General features: G+C 35.0%; 1 non-coding gene across 1 annotated transcript in view; it reads left to right on the top strand.

Annotated features, from left to right (window-relative positions):
• The first annotated feature begins 10,850 nt into the window (after positions 1–10,850).
• LOC149474875 (small subunit ribosomal RNA) overlaps positions 10,851–12,500 on the top strand; it is a 1,905-nt gene continuing 255 nt past the window's right edge. Inside the window, exon 1 of the ribosomal RNA XR_016318222.1 lies at positions 10,851–12,500. This exon is cut by the window's right edge and continues 255 nt beyond it. This is a non-coding gene — a ribosomal RNA (small subunit ribosomal RNA).

The raw sequence follows: 12,500 nt of genomic DNA, 5'->3' as shown, positions 1-12,500 counted from the left end.
AGGGTTACAGGTTAAGTCGACCTATTTTTCGTTTTGTTCGTTTTTGCGGCATTTTCCCACGCTTTTTTCGGACATTTTCACGCATTTTCCGGATATTTTCCAGGCATTACCCAGGCATATTCCAGGGATTTTCCAGGCATTTTCCCGCCTTTTCCGGACATTTCCACGCAATTTCCACATTTTCCGCCGATAGGTTAGGTTAGGTTAGGTAAGGAAAATTTTTCTAAGTCCGGAAAATTTCCATACGTCAGGAAAATTTATATAAGCCAGGAAAATTTCTATACGTCAGGAAAAATTTCTATAAGGTGGAAAAGGATAGGTTAGGTTAGGTTAGGTTAGGTTAGGAAAATTTTTCTAAGTCCGGAAAATTTCCATACGCCAGGAAAATTTCCATATGCCAGGAAAATTTCTATACGTCAGGAAAATTTATATAAGCCAGGAAAATTTCTATACGTCAGGAAAAATTTCTATAAGGTGGAAAAGGATAGGTTAGGTTAGGTTAGGTTAGGTTAGGTTAGGTTAGGTTAGGTTAGGAAAATTTTTCTAAGTCCGGAAAATTTCCATACGCCAGGAAAATTTCCATACTCAAGGAAAATTTCTATACGTCAGGAAAATTTATATAAGCCAGGAAAATTTCTATACGTCAGGAAAAATTTCTAAAGGTGGAAAAGGATAGGTTAGGTTAGGTTAGGTTAGGAAAATTTTTCTAAGTCCGGAAAATTTCCATACGCCAGGAAAATTTCTATACGTCAGGAAAATTTATATAAGCCAGGAAAATTTCTATACGTCAGGAAAAATTTCTATAAGGTGGAAAAGGATAGGTTAGGTTAGGTTAGGTTAGGTTAGGTTAGGAAAATTTTTCTAAGTCCGGAAAATTTCCATACGCCAGTAAAATTTCTATACGTCAGGAAAATTATATAAGCCAGGAAAATTTCTATTCGTCAGGAAAAATTTCTATAAGGTGGAAAAGGATAGGTTAGGTTAGGTTAGGTTAGGTTAGGTTAGGTTAGGTTAGGAAAATTTTTCTAAGTCCGGAAAATTTCCATACGCCAGGAAAATTTCCATACTCAAGGAAAATTTCTATACGTCAGGAAAATTTATATAAGCCAGGAAAATTTCTATACGTCAGGAAAAATTTCTAAAGGTGGAAAAGGATAGGTTAGGTTAGGTTAGGTAAGGAAAATTTTTCTAAGTCCGGAAAATTTCCATACGCCAGGAAAATTTCTATACGTCAGGAAAATTTATATAAGCCAGGAAAATTTCTATACGTCAGGAAAAATTTCTATAAGGTGGAAAAGGATAGGTTAGGTTAGGTTAGGTTAGGTTAGGTTAGGTTAGGTTAGGTTAGGTTAGGTTAGGTTAGGAAAATTTTTCTAAGTCCGGAAAATTTCCATACGCCAGGAAAATTTCTATACGTCAGGAAAACTTATATAAGCCAGGAAAATTTCTATACGTCAGGAAAATTTTCTATAAGGTGGAAAAGGATAGGTTAGGTTAGGTTAGGTTAGTAATTTTTTAAAACTACATATTAGCTGTTTCGTATATATATATTAGCTGTTTCGTTTCTCTTTTCTAATACTAACATAGTTTTTTAAGGCCAATTTACTAACAAATATATGGATTTAAATTATTAATCTGAAACAAATAAATAAAATAAGTAAAATAAATAAATAAATAAATAAACACAAACCTAACTAATAAATCGTCACACAGAAACCAAACTATTAGTACATTGAGGTACCTATTTTTGTTGTTGAACAGCCGAATTTTTTCGATTTTGAAAAATTTCGAATTTTCCGAGAAAAGAGAGACGAAACAGCTAATATTACGATTATAAATTTCGTGGCCAGAAATAATTTAGTTTTAAAAAGCTAACCTAACCTAACCTAACCTAACCTAACCTAACCTAACCTAACCTAACCTAACCTAACCTTACCTAACCTAACCTAACCTAACCTAACCTAAACACAAACCTAACTATTAAATCGTCACACATAAACCTAACTATTATTACATTGAGGTTCAAATTTATGTCTATCAAAAATTAACGCCCTCTTTTGTTGTTGTCGTTGTTTTGATTCAGCTTCTTATAGCTTTTTGTGTATCAGTTTGTTTGTTTGTTTGAACGCGCTAATCTCGGGAACTACTGGTCCAATTTGAAAAATTCTTTCGGTGTTAGATAGCCCATTTATGGAGGAAGGCTATATCCATACTAATATTATAAATGCGAAAGTAACTCTGTCTGTCTGTCTGTTACTCAATCACGCCTTAACTACTGAACCAATTTGCATGAAATTTGGTATAGAGATATTTTGATACCCGAGAAAGGACATAGGATAGGTTTTATCCCGGAAATCCTACGGGAACGGGTTTTTCTTTGAAAACGCGGGCGAAGCCGCGTGCGGAAAGCTAGTAGGCTATATATCATCACGCTAAGACCAACAGGAGCAGAGCAATGCGGGTGAAACCGCGGGGAACAGCTAGTTTATAATAATCCTCTAGGCTCTACATTCTATCATAACAATTATTTTGATTTCTATGAATAATTGTGATAAAATATTTTAGTTAATAGACGACACAAATTGTGAACATGTAATCATTACCATTACCTTTATATTAGCAGCAAGGAATTTTCTCCTAAGTCGTTCAATTTTGACCAGCCTTGGTAACTCCTTCGGAAGCACTATGCTTAGAAACTGCAACTTTGGTACAAACGTCTCGAACGGGAATTGCTGGGGAAAAAACATTTTCATTCTAATAACGTCCTGAGTAATTTTAATAAATAAATCTGTTTATTTATCTTTAAAATAAGCAATGTTAAATAAGTAGGTAAGATAATTTATTACGTTCATATATTTAATAGAAACTATTAAATTATTTTTATTATTTCATTATACACACGTAATAAACACACACACACACACACACACACACACACACAAACATACATGCATGCAATCTTTTTTGTTGAAATTGTAAAATTATTTAAGTTCAAAAAGGCAACCAATCTACTAAAATTGTGAGGGGATTCTAAAGCCTGTAACACAGTTTTGAACTAACACAGGCTTTAATTTACCCAAATTTTAACTTTAATTTACCCATATTTAAACTATTATTTTTAAAACTTTTTCAATAAAGAATTTTTCTATTTCTATTTCTATTTAATGTAAGGTAATATTTAATGTTAGATAATCTATGTACTAAACTTCACAATTACTGTGTGAACGTTCTTATACATATACAGCCGTACAAATAAACGAAATATAGCATTTTATGCAAAGAATAAACTAAGAATAAGGAAAAATCATACAAATAAACACGAAATAAATGTAACCTAGTATAACTTCGTAATAAGTATTCATACTAATGCTATTCCGTCCTTATTACGGCTACCACCCTAGTATAAGTCTGACATAACCGAGTTATAACATATCTTTTAGTACATTGTGCTGTGTTTTACAAGTTTTAGAAGCAATTTTCAATCTTAGCAATGAGAGTAATACGGGAAGTAGAAAAAGTTGAGCAAATTAATAATTTCATTACGTACCTATTGAAATGGAAAATTTTGTATGAAATGTCAAAATATACGAAATTATGAAAAACCCTTTTGATATTTATAATGATTTATTTATTTACAACATGCGCCAAACCATACATACATAAAACTTATTTCTAAACTTATCACAATAATATACACTTTCGTTGAAAATATAAATCTTCTAAGCCTGGAGTTGTATGTTTTGAGTACCAGTTATTTGGCAACTCTCTATCTCAAGGTGGGTTTATCTTCTGTTCTCAAGATATTGGATAGCGTTATCTATCATTTGCTTGCATATTTAATGATATATTTAAATTATTTCCAATAAATATTTAAAAAATAAATAAACAGAACATCGTATGATGAAACTTCACAACAAAATCGACGAAGTCAAACGAGCGTCAGCACAATGACAGCACCAAGGCTTAACCGTAGACAATTTCAATGTTTTTCATAATTTTGTTAATGAATTGCGACGTTGCCGCTTTGCGCCTATTGCATAGCGTGAGCATTACAAATTTATTTGTAAGAAATTATGACATCCTTATTCTTTATTTATTCTTATCATAATATCTATGCATTGCATAAGGTTTGAATAAGCAAGTTTTTATTTGTACGGCTGATAAACTTTTTGTTAAAGTAATAAACCCTAATTCAATACGCTCTACGGTAAGTTATGTTTTGTGCGTAACCTTCTCCAGATAAAGAAAATCTACTGAACCAGCATAAAACACAAATCCTTAAAATCTAGCCACTCCTTTTTTAGAATATTACAATGAATATTCTAAAGTTTTTATTTATTAAGCCTTGATACAAAAAAACTTGTTATTTAACCAAATCCAGTGAACTCATTTAAAATTAACGAGAGTTACCGCTCTATCGAGACTAATAATAATAATTGATACAACTCCTTCATATAATTAAGTTTAAAAAGTTTTTCCTTTTAATTGCGGCGAGCTTTAGAAGTTGGATCCTACTATTTTTATTAATTATTACAGGATTATTAAATACGGCCGTCTTAAAATAATGAAAATTAATTTTACGTTAAAGATTGAACTACCTTTTACAAAAGTTAAATATAAGAAATTGTACTTAGTTTTTTGCTCGATTACGATCAAACTTTAAAGGTAAAAGGTTATTTACTATGCAAAGACGGAATAAATAAAAGGTAAAAACGGTAAATAAAGCACACTAACAACTAAAGAACACTAATAATATAAATAAATACAACATATTACAATGCTCTCATCTTCTCTATATTATGTAGTCCATCTTCCTGGTGGTGGTGCAGCTAAGCAGTTTGGGCTTCTGCGGCTTCGGCAGTGAAACCGACATTGGCGCTAGTTTATCTGTTTTGGCCTGTAAATCAATTTTAATGATGAATGATATAATTGGAGTGCATGTGAATCTACTGTATTCTGTCACATATCACTTAACTAGCTGCGCTTCGCGGTTTCACCCGCGTGGCTCCGCTCCTGTTGGTCTTAGCATAATAATAATTCCTCGATAAATGGGCTGGGCTATCTAAAACCGAAATAATTTTTATCAGTAAACAGTAGTTCCTGAGATTAGCGCGTTCAAACAAACTAGTATAGATTTATAGATTGAATAGGCTCCGTAACTACTGGCCCGATTAAAAAATAAATACATATTTTACCATTTCATTCCTACCTGATGAACATAGTCTATATTTTATGATGTTTTTTATTCTGTGTCAATCCGAGCGGAGCCGGGACGGGCGGCTAGTAGTAAATAATTTGTCAAGTTCCAACGCAGGCGAACCGCGGGCCAAAACCTAGTTATGATTAATATAAATATAAAAGTACCTGTAACATAAGCTTCATGCGTTTTTTTGCATACACTTCTTTAGAAGGATCCTCTTTCATCATGTTCGAAACCAATTCCGAATAATATCCACGCTTCGGAATCGAATCTCTATCCGTATTGTCATAAACCAAATCATGGTATTTGATTCTTTTCTTCTTACTGAATGTTACACTCATTTTAACCTATGTATTTATTGAATAAAATATTAATAATTAATTAATAATATATATAATAAAACCGGCCAAGTGCGAGTCGGGCTCGCGCACAAAGGGTTCCGTAGCAGCAAATATAATAAATTACAGTTAAATCAACCTATCTCAAAAACTATAAGAGATACTTTGATCAAACCAAAAATCGTTGAAAGAGTTAATTAGCATGCATCACCTCTATTTTTTTTAGAATTTTATACCCCGTAGTTATAAAAATAGAGGGGGGGGGACATACTTTTTACGACTTTGAGAGCTGATATCTCAAAAACCGTTCACTTTAAGAAAAATGTTTTTTAGAAAACTTTATATCATTTTAAAAGACCTTTCCATTGATACCCCACACGGGTATGTACATCGAAAAAAAAAATTTCATCCCTCAGTTACATGTATGGGGGGCCCCACCCCCAATTCTTTTTTTTACTATTTAGTGTCATATTTTTGTAGCGGTTCATACAACACATATTCCCATCAAATTTCATCACTGTAGTACTTATAGTTTCCGAGTAAATCGGCTGTGACAGACGGACAGACGGACAGACGGACAGACGGACATGACGAAACTATAAGGGTTCCGTTTTTGCCATTTTGGCTACGGAACCCTAAAAATGAATCGCAAAATGTGTTGGTAAGCGCATAACTCGAAACCGGCTGAAGCGATTTCGATAATTCTTTTTTATTATATTCCTTGAAGTACGAGGATGGTTCTTATGTAGAGAAAACGTAAACATGTACCACGGGCGAAGCCGGGGCGGACCGCTAGTAATTATTATATTAATATATATTTTATTAATGTCAATATAATTATTTAAAGTGACATTTGGTTTGACAAAAATGTTTTTAATTTTTCGTAAAACCTCAATGATTGTTTTTGGTAAAACTAAAAAGGTTTTAATAGATTGTTTTATTCAATACGTAATTTGATAATCGCCCAGTTAACTATATATTATGTATTATTATACAACAATAATGATGTTATCATCTATCATAGTAATGATAATATTATAATTATTTTAGGTGATCACTATGGTCAAAATCGAAAAACACCTTATACATATTGAATTTTGTTGAGGAAACTGTTGGTACGATTGTCTTAAAAAAAATATATGTGATACTCAAGGATATAATTAACAAAGTGTATTGTTTACTTTTCATTTTAGAACGGCCTAAACATAAAAAAAATAATTTGGAAAATCCAAAAGTGCACGCCTCATAATTTTTTTTTAATAAATATTTATTAATTATTATTTTTGTTTATTTAATAACAGTTAAACCACATCGAATCAGACCCTGAAAAATGAAAGGGTTCTATTCCTGAGCATACTCAAGCGTAAGAGAAAAAAAAAGACTCGATTAGTAAAGTATTTCGGTCGCTATCGTGTTAACAAGAAAAAGGATCCGCACATACAGACACACGGACGTCCAAGACAGAACTTTTTTAAACTGTTTTTTAACTAGTTTAAATAACAAATATGACATCAAAAATATCATGAACGTTAAAAATAGTGTTTTTTCTTAATATGTGTGTGTATGTATTATCTTACAAGTGCAATGTATGATACATAAAGACATTTTAAGTTTGAAAAATCAGATGTTTTGCGCGAAGTGACAGTAGTACCCACCTCAACGCTTCGCTTATGAGGCGTGCAATACATACAAATCAACCCCTTTACTAACATAAAACGCATTTTGTTAGGAAAACCGCTACATATACATATTTCATACATGAAATTTATACCAAAAAATATGTTATGATATTTGTAACAATTTGTATTGCTTGTTTTATCAATTTCAATTTTCATTATTATCGTTAAATTATCAAGAAAAAACTCGAATTTATAATAAAACCCACATAAAACCTCACCTCTATTGCATATTTTCGACGAAATTTGACGGTGTCAGTTCGACTCGGACGGGGGACTGTACGTGCGGTTTTTCTTTTTTAAAATAACGCTAAAATTTACCGAATTTAACGTTTTGTTAAATTAAACCAGATTGTAATAGGTATTTACATGTGCAGATAATGAAATGAAAGTTAAAAAGAGGTATGTAAATAAATAAAAATCTGTTTGTAATTTCGTGTTGTTTTTGAAAGGCGATAATTTTTGACAGATTTAAAACAGTAACCAGACATTGAATATTTGAATATTTAAAAAAAAAAGATTAATTGCTGTTCTATCGTATATTTTAAGGGTCCAAAACAATCCATATACTATAGGATTTAAAAAATTAACCTCGAACTAACTACAAAATACATACATAACAAGTCGAAAAAAAACGTGATTTCTTGTCCGTTCCCCTATTTTGTAGGTTGCATGCATATATTATTCCTACTAGGTATGAAGAGATATACAGAGAACGCTAAATACATTTGCCTGGTCACCATTACCATTAGATACACCATGACATGGTAGAGGCCGTTCTATAGAATTACGTCAAATAATCCTTTATATCTCTGTAGGTGAGATGTTCTCCACCCTAGTCATCATCAGGTCTCCAGAATATAGTCCGTGTTGAATAAAAATAATTTCTAAATCGGTGTTTTCTTAACTGTTCCCCACTCTAGAACTTATAATTACTTGCTTAGTCATCTTAAGGTCTCCAGAATGGGTCATGTAGTAGAGACTTAGCTTAATACGGTTAATGTTGAAAGATGAGTCTTCCTACATATTACATTTACTATTCATAAGCTAGTATTTTATAAACTAAGTTTTTCGTCTTAATAAGCCGTTCAAGTTTGTATGTTGTATTGTTTATAGCATTTTCCTACTATTACACCCACTATTTAAATAGCTTGCTTCATATTTTTGTAAGTCATTTTTTACCCAAAAAATAAGAAATAAAATACCGCCGTAATACGATACGAATTTTATAGATTAATATCCTAATACGGTGGTATAACTCCGAAATAGGAAAAATACTGGGCATGTTTATTCTGCGGTATGTGTTCTTAATTAGAAATCCTGTTAAATATGAAAACGGTTGAGTACAAAATGTTTGTTTCTTAGAAGGGGTAAAAATAGGAAGGTGCATTTTAATTTAGCCGAATTTTAAATTTTCGAATTTTCTGAGAAAAGAGAAACGAAACAGCTAATATTACGATTAAAAATTTCGTGGCCAGAAATAATTTAGTTTTAAAAGGCTAACCTAACCTAACCTAACCTAACCTAACCTAACCTAAACACAAACCTAACTATTAAATCGTCACACATAAACCTAACTATTATTACATTGAGGTTCAAATTTATGTCTATCAAAAATTAACGCCCTCTTTTGTCGTCGTCGTTGTTGTTGTTGTTGTTGTTGTTGTTGTTGTTGAATTGCCGAATTTTTTCGAATTTTAAAATTTTCGAATTTTCTGAGAAAAGAGAAACGAAACAGCTAATATTATGATTATAAATTTCGTGGCCAGATATAATTTAGTTTTAAAAAGCTAACCTAACCTAACCTAACCTAACCTAAACACAAACCTAACTATTGTTACATTGAGGTTCAAAAATTTATGTCTATCAAAAATTAACGCCCTCTTTTGTTGTTGTTGTTTTGAATAGCCGAATTATTTCGAATTTTAAATTTTCGAATTTTCTGAGAAAAGAGAAACGAAGCAGCTAATATTATGATTATAAATTTCGTGGCCAGAAATAATTTATGTAGTTTTAAAAGGCTAACCCAACCTAACATAACCTAACCTAACCTAACTTAACCTAACCTAACCTAAACACAAACCTAACTATTAAATCGTCACACAGAAACCTAACTATTATTACATTGAGGTTCAAATTTATGTCTATCAAAAATGAACGCCCTCTTTTGTTGTTGTTGTTGTTGTTGAATAGCCGAATTTTTTCGAATTTTAAAATTTTCGAATTTTCTGAGAAAAGAGAAACGAAATGTAGCTAATATTATGATTATAAATTTCGTGGCCAGAAATAATTTAGTTTTAAAAAGCTAACCTAACCTAACCTAACCTACACACAAACCTAACTATTATTACATTGAGGTTCAAATTTATGTCTATCAAAAATTAACGCCCTCTTTTGTCGTTGTTGTTGTTGTTGTTGTTGTTTATAATTTATTTAATATGGACCACGAAATTTATAATCATGAATTATTTTTGACGACTGCCCGCCGTAACTGCACGCGTACAAAGTTTTTTGACTTGACCTTGAAAACACGAGGCGTTAGTCGCGCGCGGCGTATGTATGTATGTATGTATGTATGTATGTACATATGCCGTGCGTGATACGTGAAAAATTAAACAAGCAGAAACACCATTGCCGGGATGCGAGACAATCGGTGCGCGAGGCTAGCGAAGACGGGGGGGCGATGCGCGTGCGCAGCGAGAGATTGTGTACGTATGTGTATGTATCATTATTTCGTCGCTGTTGTACCGCGTCGCCCGTGTGTGCTCTGCGCTCTCCTCGTTGCCGCAGTTCGCGTGTCGGTGTGGCGTTGATGTGGGGTTGGGGTTGGTGTTTGGTGGTGAGTCTGACAGAATTGTAGAGTAGTGTTAGTTCTATAAAATAATAAAAGACCAAAGATGATATTATAAAAGCGTGTGTTGTGCAAACGGCGCGATACAGTTTTTAATCTTTAGTATTTTATGGAACAACAAAAACTCTTCAAATCAGAAGATCAGTGTTCAGTAGTGTGGTAGTAGTAGTAGTAGAAGAAGTAGTAGTAGCTGTAGTAACATTGCGTCTGCCGACGGTTTGATAGATTGTCAGTTTCGTAGATTGTATTTTATATGTGTAGTGTAATAAATATTACGCATCTTGATACACTCTCGGAGCGCAGACCGTGAAAAATATACTACGACTATTGAACGGCAGTATGAAAATTTTTAATGCTCACATCGCACACGTTTGTGATGTACCAATGGGCTTTTATCAGATGTTTATACGTGTGTGTGTGAAACACACGTATATTCCAAAACTTGGTCGCAATTTTCGATCCTTCCACTCTCCGTGCGTAGATTGATCGTTTGCGTCATAAAAGTTGACCGATATTAAAATTTTTCCTTCGCTTGATGCGAATGGGAATTGTTGAGGGGTGTCTCGTTAAGATGATACTTTCAACGGTTAAACTGACTGTGTTCAGATTTATCCACGTGTGCGCGCCCGTGTGTGTGTGTGTGAATAGTGTGCGTGTGACGGTCGCCGCCGTCACATATCATGTTATTTAAACACGCCTCGCGCACATATAATTATATAGAGAAGCAAACGTCGCGGCGGCATCGTCGTGTTACGTTTGAGGCTCTAGCGGAAGCTTTAGTTAGCTCCCTGGTTGATCCTGCCAGTAGTTATATGCTTGTCTCAAAGATTAAGCCATGCATGTCTCAGTGCAAGCCGTATTAAGGCGATACCGCGAATGGCTCAATATATCAGTTTTGGTTCCTTAGATCTTACTCAGTTACTTGGATAACTGTGGTAATTCTAGAGCTAATACATGCAATCAGAACTCTGACCAGTGATGGAATGAGTGCTTTTATTAGATCAAAACCAATCGACGGAGGGCCTGGCGTCTGAAGTCGTTAATTTTGATGAATCTGGATAACTTTTGCCGATCGCATGGTCCAGTACCGGCGACGCATCTTTCAAATGTCTGCCTTATCAACTTTCGATGGTAGTTTCTGCGACTACCATGGTTGTCACGGGTAACGGGGAATCAGGGTTCGATTCCGGAGAGGGAGCCTGAGAAACGGCTACCACATCCAAGGAAGGCAGCAGGCGCGCAAATTACCCACTCCCGGCACGGGGAGGTAGTGACGAAAAATAACGATACGGGACTCTTACGAGGCCTCGTAATCGGAATGAGTACACTTTAAATATTTTAACGAGGAACAATTGGAGGGCAAGTCTGGTGCCAGCAGCCGCGGTAATTCCAGCTCCAATAGCGTATACTAAAATTGTTGCGGTTAAAAAGCTCGTAGTTGCATTTGTGCGCCGCGCTGTCGGTGCACCGCATCCGCGGTGATACTGACACGTTTGCGGAGCATATCGTCGGTGAGCCGGTCGTTAAAAGCCGGTTCAATATCAAAATCCTATCGCGGTGCTCTTCAGTGAGTGTCGAGGTGGGCCGACAATTTTACTTTGAACAAATTAGAGTGCTCAAAGCGGGCTCAAAATGCCGCTTGAATATTTCGTGCATGGAATAATAGAATATGATCTCGGTTCTATTTTGTTGGTTTTCAGAACTCCGAGGTAATGATTAATAGGGATAACTGGGGGCATTCGTATTGCGACGTTAGAGGTGAAATTCTTGGATCGTCGCAAGACGAACATCAGCGAAAGCATTTGCCAAAGGTGTTTTCATCAATCAAGAACGAAAGTTAGAGGTTCGAAGGCGATTAGATACCGCCCTAGTTCTAACCGTAAATATGTCATCTAGCGATCCGCCGACGTTACTACAATGGCTCGGCGGGCAGCTTCCGGGAAACCAAAGATTTTGGACTCCGGGGGGAGTATGGTTGCAAAGCTGAAACTTAAAGGAATTGACGGAAGGGCACCACCAGGAGTGGAGCCTGCGGCTTAATTTGACTCAACACGGGAAATCTCACCAGGCCCGGACACCGGAAGGATTGACAGATTAATAGCTCTTTCTTGATTCGGTGGGTGGTGGTGCATGGCCGTTCTTAGTTGGTGGAGCGATTTGTCTGGTTAATTCCGGTAACGAACGAGACTCTAGCCTGCTAAATAGGCGTCGTCATTTAGGTGTGCGCGGCTCTCGGGTCGCGCAACTCACTGGCGGCGTATTAAAATTCTTCTTAGAGGGACCGGCGGCTTTGAGCCGCACGAGATTGAGCAATAACAGGTCTGTGATGCCCTTAGATGTCCTGGGCCGCACGCGCGCTACACTGAAGGAATCAACATGTTCTCCCTGGCCTAGAGGCCCGGGCAACCCGTTGAAACTCCTTCGTGCTGGGGATT

The sequence above is a fragment of the Colias philodice genome, unplaced genomic scaffold (assembly GCF_061535455.1).
Source record: "Colias philodice isolate Cphi_HAF_F1 unplaced genomic scaffold, ilColPhil1 Martin Lab GWU primary ptg000018l_1:1-1108441, whole genome shotgun sequence".
Classification (NCBI taxonomy): Eukaryota; Metazoa; Arthropoda; class Insecta; order Lepidoptera; family Pieridae; genus Colias; species Colias philodice.
This window is presented reverse-complemented; position numbering and strand designations above follow the sequence as displayed.